The 7379-nt window shown below is 37.8% G+C and overlaps 1 pseudogene; it reads right to left on the reverse strand.

The window, feature by feature from the left end:
- Positions 1-254: 254 nt before the first annotated feature.
- Positions 255-6357, reverse strand: LOC114047779 (annotated as a pseudogene).
- Between the last annotated feature and the right edge of the window lie 1022 nt (positions 6358-7379).

The raw sequence follows: 7379 nt of genomic DNA on the forward strand, positions 1-7379 counted from the left end.
CTGATTTCAGAGCCTTGGTCCAGGGCAGACAATGAAGCACACGATAAGATGAGGTTCCAGGGGCTACAGATTTAGGAAACATCAAGGGATGGCCAGAGTCATAGATCCAAACCAAGGTGGGGCCTGGGATTCTCCTTGGATAAGCAGCACCATGTCCTTTTAGGAATTGAAGCATAGTAACAAGTTCCATCCCACTTATTTTAGCTCTCATGAAACATTCTTGTAGTTAAACTCTTTGTGCTAAAGAATTTTTTTCATCGCCTCTTTAACTTCTTGTACTTTGCTTCTAGTTTCTTTGAATATGCATCCCACTTGTAAGCTGCCTGCTCAAGAGCTGTTACTTGCTCCTCAATTAAAGTGATCTGATCCAGATAAGGCTGAAGTGCTGCAGATTTCTGGTTTAGGTCCTTTAGTTTCTATTTATGTTTACTGCAATATCTTTCATTTCTAGATACTTCAAGCTAGTCAGTTTGTTCATATTTTCCAGAACTTTGTATTCTGTACTGGTGGCTGTCAGCTCACCTGTCAGGTATATGGTCATTTTGGAGAACACATCCTGGCACAGCCCCGTGATGGCCGCCGTTGCAGGTTCCATGGCCTCCTCAGCTGTCTTCATGGCTTCCTCAGCCATCTCTACCATGGCATCATCTAGGCCAGGGAAGGGAGGAAGGAGAAAGGAGGGAGGGAAGGATGGGGATGGGGCAGGGAGGGGAGAGGGAAGGGGAGAAAAAGGGAAGGGGGAAGAGTTGGAGGAGATAAGGAGATCTGAATCTTTTTAAGGGTCATGGATCCCCATTGGCAGATTGATGAAGCCTACAGACCTCTTCTCAAAATAATATTTTAATACATACCATAAAATGCGTAGGATAACCAAAGAAATCAATTATATTGAAATATAGTTATATATGTGTGTATGTATGATATGTATGTGGTTATATACATATTCATATATACATTCATATCTACACATACATATACATTTATATATGTGTGCATATATCCATATGTGTGTGAATATGTGTGTGAATGTGTTTATATATGTGTATATATGGGTGTGTATGTATATATACATATATACATACATGCTTACACATATACACTTCTCTCTCTTTCTCTTTCTATCTATTTATCTATCTATCCATCCTAGGTGAAGAACTATTCATGGAATGCCTGGAAATACAACTTTCCTCTGAACTGTAGGTGAACCTTCATCTCTTGGTTTATAGATAATCCCTTCTAAAGAGAATTGGCTATGGTAACAGTGAAGTGGGAGAATCTGGGTTTGGGAACACATATATTCCTTAAACTGGGGTGGCTGGCGGGGATCGCTTTAGGGAAAATTCCTTTCTGCCAAAAAGCTACACAGCCACTTTTCAAGGAAATCAAAAGGATAGACAGAAAGATAGGTTGAAGAAAACATTGAGCATTATCTTTTAGACAAAATAGTGCCGAAAACAAAACCAATAACTTCCGGTATAGCAAAGAATGCATTGAGTTAGGAAGAAAGATATGAGATTGGAGATAATTATATGGTCTAAAAGACTATATTTGATGAGACCATTGTTGTTGTTCAGTCATTTCACTCATGTCCAACTCTTTATGACCCCATTTGTAGTTTTCTTGGCAAAGATACTGGAGTGGTTTGCAATTTCCTTCACCAGCTCATTTTACAGATAAGAAAACTGAGGCAAATAATTTTAAGTGAGTTGTCCAGGGTCACACAGCTAGTAAGTGTCTGAAGCTAGATTTGAACTTGGGAATCTGAGTTGTCCTTACTTCAAGGCCCAATATTTCACCGTGTCACCCAGCTGCCCAATTACATAGTTTAGAAGACTATATTTGATGAGACTATTAAAATCCAGTTGATAATACCTACCTTGTACCCTGTTTCCCTGGAAGACAACATAGGGAGAGGGGCAGGCAGAGGGGAACAAATAAAAAAGCAAACAAAAAACTGACTCCCTTTTATCCTCTTTTGACCAATTCACTTCCTACTTCCCCTCTGATGCATGAGAGAAGTGGAGAAAGGGAAGACCTCCAACCCCACCTTCTGATCTTCCTTGCACCCCTATCTCACAACCATCAAGGCCTGCAAGTAGAAAGCTGTTATTTTTAATGCTTACTGGTGTTTTTGTGCTACTTGCTTTGGGCCCAGGAGCTGTTAGCTGATTAGAGAATTTCTGAAATATTACAAAGCTCTTAGATATTCATACCCCAGACTCCTTATGAACCCAGAGAGAGACTTAATGAGGAAATGAATCAGTAGGAGTTAGAGGAAGAGTTTGATATATTTGTTCAAATAATCAATACTGTACACAAATCACCCGGCCAACTATGAACTAGCTACCTACAAATACTCCCATTAGCACCAAACATAATTTTGTCTTATGCTGCAAGGACCAAGTAGAAAAAGACCTGTTTTCTATTCTCTTAAACTAGAGGAACACCAGTGTTCATATCATGCGTGTTTGAAATCTAAGAGTCCAGGACTGTAACAACAATGAGGTAGCTTACGTATTGCCCCTGGATAACTTCTGGCAAAGTCACCAGGGGGATGAATGGATGCTGTCTCCATGGATACCACATCTGGCTGAGAGAAGCAATTTCCTCTTCTGTCCTCTAGCCTGTCCCCTGTCAATGAAATTCTTGGGGCCCCTTTCAGGCGCACAATTCCCAGTAGAAAGGAGCTGCACAGAATTGCAACTCCCCTTCTCCTCATCTAGCTATGGACATAACCCATTCCCACACCGTCCCAGATTATTTCCTATGCTGCCAGTGAACAATTAGCCTCCTCTACCTTCAGTATTTTTTGCCTTAGGTTAAAAAATTCCTACCTGTGTCCTTGTGTGTTTCTCAGTCTCCTCGTGTATAAAAGATGATGGACTTCATAATCTTTAAAAATCTAAGGTTCTAGATTCTATGATCCAGAAGGAATATTTCCCAAGTATTTGAGAAGAGCAAATGGAAAATTCAAGAATATCATGTAAATTGTGTGTACCCAGTAACCCATGAAAGAACTCTACATGAGGATATATTCCTGGTTTTCAAAAAATAGTAATGAAATGTAAATTGCAGTGCTAAATAAACAAGGGTTTATTATACTCTCTGACCTAAAAAGAGTATATTTACTCTGATCCTTCTTTCTTCCTGAAACTATAACACTTCTTGAAAAAAACACTTCAATCTCTTATATTAGAGAGAAGCCTTATATCATATCAAGAAACAATTAAGTGATCAGTTCTCAAGCCTGAGTAGCAATGCACCCTATTTTCCTTTGACTGCATCTGGAGTTTTCTTAGTAAGTGTTAGAGTAGCATTTATGACTAAACAAGGAAAACTCATTCCTGTGTCCAACATTTTGACACTTCTGACATTGCCACATTTACTCTTATAATGAAAACAGATTTTCAAAGAAAAGAAAATTCATTCTGTGTATTTGAGACTTTCAAAGCAGCATGACATTAACGGAGTTCTGCAATTTCCAAAAACTATTCTTCTGTTAAATGCTACTCTATCTTGGCTGTCTATAAAGGATAGTAGAAGATAGATAGATAGATGATAGATAGACAGATAGATAGATAGATAGATAGATAGATAGACAGATAGATAGATGTATGCTGATTTACTTGCTCTACAAGTTATCTATCTGTGTAAAGACCTAACTTAGATGATGGACCTTTGTCATCCACTTGTTTTTTCCTGTGTGGATAGTTAAGCTAAACTCTCTTGAATCATTTTAGAATGAGTTCCAGGAAGCTCTCTAATGTTCTGGGGCTTGATGTAAGTAGCACAATGTACTGAACCCACTACATATTTGTGTGATCTAATATCAACTAGGCCCTCATTAAAGCAAGGCAATTATTCTACTTCTCCCTCCTTAGTTAATTCATTAGTACCACTTTGCACAGTTGGTGTTCCAAATGTTCTCATCTATTGTCAAGGCTCCCATGGCATCCCCACTTCTCATCCTACCTTCTGAGAACTTCACCTTATACTTCACCAAAATATTGAGGCCATCCATCCATCCATCCATCTCCTCTTTCTCATCTCCTATCTCTCAGACATCTTCTGCTATCAATTTCTTTTTAACTCAGGTTTCAAATTAAGAAGTGGCTCTTCTCCCTGTTATGGGAGATACTTGAACCCATCCCCTGCCATCTTCTCCAGCAGATTGCCCCTACTATGAGCTCCACTCTTTTATTTTCAATCACTGTCTACCTATAAGCTCATTCTCAGATGTCCACAAGAACACAAAGGTTTATATGCCCATCCAAAAACAAAAACAAAAACAAATTTGCTTGATCCTAGTTAGATATCATCCCTTATCTTTCCTACCCTTCTCAGTTTAACTCATTGAGAAGTCTATCTACACTAGATGTCTCCACTTTTTTCCTCTCACATCCTTCTAAACCCTCTCCAATCTAGTTTCCAAACTCAAATTCAATTACATTGCTTTCTCCACTTACTAATGATTGCTTCATGGTCAAATCTAACATATTTTTCTTAGTGCTCACCCTTCTTGACCCCTCTATTTCCTTCCACACTGCCGACACCCTCTTCTCCTGGATACTCTCTCTTCATAAGGTTTTCATGACACAGATCTCTCCAGGTTCTCCAAGACTATGTCATGGGCTCTCTTCTCTTCTCCCTCTATTCTATTTTACTTAGTGATCTTCTAGGATCATCTATAAATATGTCTCTTTGATATTTAAAGCTTTTTGTCACTTGTACCCTTCTACTTTTCTCACAAACATTGTATGATGTAGACCTAATCTTTTTTTTTTTTTAAGACAATTGGGATTAAATGACTTGCCCAGAGTCATACAGCTAGTAAATGTCTGATGCCAGATTTGAACTCAGGTCCTGTTGACTCTAGGACCAGTACCCTATCCATGGAGCCACGCAGCTTCCCCTGCTAATCCTTATATATAAAACTAAGGTCTGTTTTTTACCTTTTTTGTGTGTATCCCCAGCTTTTAGGACAGTGACTGGTACATAGTAAGTATTTAATAATGGCTCATAATTTGATTGATTGATCCACAAACAGGAACATCTGGACAACCTTATGATTAATACAGAATTCCTCTTCAGTTTAAACCTTGTGCTACCTGTCCTCTATCATAGTGGCAAATATCTTTGGTAAATGTATCTTTGCATCTCATGCCTTATTTGATGTTTATGATCAGAGGGTCATTGAATAAAGTTATCTCTGTTATATCTTTCAAAGAATAATGAATGATTTTGAAGTATGAATAGTTTACTTTGTTAGATGGAAACTTTCTTGATTTCCAAGAAAATCAGCTTTTCCCAGAAGACATTGCCTTCTGGCCAGAGTTTCTGTTACTAGGTGCACATTCTCACATACAAGGGACCAGGAGGAGAAATAGGCATATTCCTTGCACCTCTCTGAAACTGCCAGTTTTCTCTTCTCTTATTAGCCAGTCCCACCTACCCCCATTCACCCACCACTACTATAATTCAAGAATCTATGTGATCATGAGCAAATAACTTATACTCTGTAAGTCTCAAGTTCTTCATCTGCAAAATGAAGGGGTTGAATTAGGTGACCACTAATATCCCAATATCTTTTCCAGCTCTAAATCTACAGTGTGATTCTATGAACTTCTCTTCCATTCAAATATGACACCCTATGCAGACTCAACGTCCAAATGTGTACTAGTGCCAGACCATCTTCTCTCTTTTCTTAAAGAGTTCAATACCTGGCTCAGTTTTCCTCTCTACCCCAATCCCTCCCTTCAAACTTAAGGACTTTAACATACATATTGTTGTTGTTTTAGTAATTTTCAGTCATGTCTCACTCCTTGTGAATCCATTTGGGGTTTTCTTGGCAAAGATACTGGAGTGGTTTACCATTTCCTTCTCCAGCTCATTTTACAAATAAGGAAACTGAGGTAAACAGTTAAGTGACTAGCCTGATGTAACACAGCTAGTAAGTGTTTAAGGCCGGATTTGAACTCAGGTCTTTCTAACACAAGCCCAGGAGCTCTACTCATTGTGCTACATAACTGCCCCAAAATATACATATTGGGGTCACCTCAAATACCCTAGCCTCTTTGAATTAACCTACTTGACTCCCATAATTTCCTTCACTCCACATCAAGTACCCACTGGAATAATAATAATAACCTTGTTTCTACCATCAGCCACAACAGTTCCAACTAAATGTTCTAGACCACTAATATTTCTCTCTGACCATAATTTCTCACCCCATCCTGACTTACTCCTAAGCCTGTTCTTTATCTTCATCAAAACCTATAGTCGCTTTGATTCTCCTTCATCTCTCAGTTCATCCATCATGCCTTCTGTTACTTTAATTTCCTTCCTTTACAATCTCATCCCTGTAGTTAGTCAATCCAACTATAAATTCCTTTCACCTTTGCACTATTGCTACTTATGCACTGTTAAACCCTAACCCTTACTACTATCATGCACCTTCTCCATTTCTTCTTGTACACTACCAAATGGAGACATTACTAAAGGAAGTCAAGAAATTATGCCAACTAGTTCCACTACAACTTTGTGTTATCTAACCTCAACTATACTCAACGTGAAATGATAATCCTTTTATTCTTCTTGATATACCCTTCATCTCCTTTCAAATTATCTACATCATATCCTTCCCACTTCTTTTGAGCAGATGACCTTGCTTCCTCCTTATTAATAAAATAAAATCTGTATGAGCTGCTTCTCCTTCCCTGTTTTATACATTAAAATCCCAAGATATTATTCACCATTATTTCCTCTTTCCTTCTAATATTTGACAAAGATTTGGCCAATGTAAATTTTATTTGTATTTATTTCAATCTTCTGGTTGTTTCCCAAGTGCCTACAAATATTCCCAGATCTTTCCTTGTTAAAAAAATTGTTAAATTTTGTGTAAAAAATGTGAAAAAATTGTTAAACTTTTTGTTAAAAATTGTTTAAAAAAAGAGGAAACAATGACGCTTATGATGTCATTTTATCTCCTCCCTTTCACAGCTACATTCCTTTAAAAACCTATCAATACTCATTGCTTCTGCTGCCTCACTTCTGATTCATTTCTCAAACCTTTACAATCTGACTTCTGATCTTAAAACTCAACTGAAACTTTTCTACAAGGTTGTCAATAATTTCTTACTTGTAAATCTGATGTTCCTTTTCAGTCCTCATTCTTCTTTACCTCTTTGTAGGTTTTAATATCCTGCCCATTCCTCCTCCTAGAAACTTTCTTCTCTCTGAGCCTTTGTGATAGTCTTCTTTTCTATCTATCTGACCACTCCTCAGTCTCCTTTGTTAGGAAAAATATCACAGTTATAGCAATTCTTTTGATTTTCTCCTCAATTAGAAAGTATCAGTTTCTTCTTCTTTCTTCCTTTTTT

This window comes from Vombatus ursinus, unplaced genomic scaffold, assembly GCF_900497805.2.
Source record: "Vombatus ursinus unplaced genomic scaffold, bare-nosed wombat genome assembly UNPS02001419.1, whole genome shotgun sequence".
NCBI classification, from domain to species: Eukaryota; Metazoa; Chordata; class Mammalia; order Diprotodontia; family Vombatidae; genus Vombatus; species Vombatus ursinus.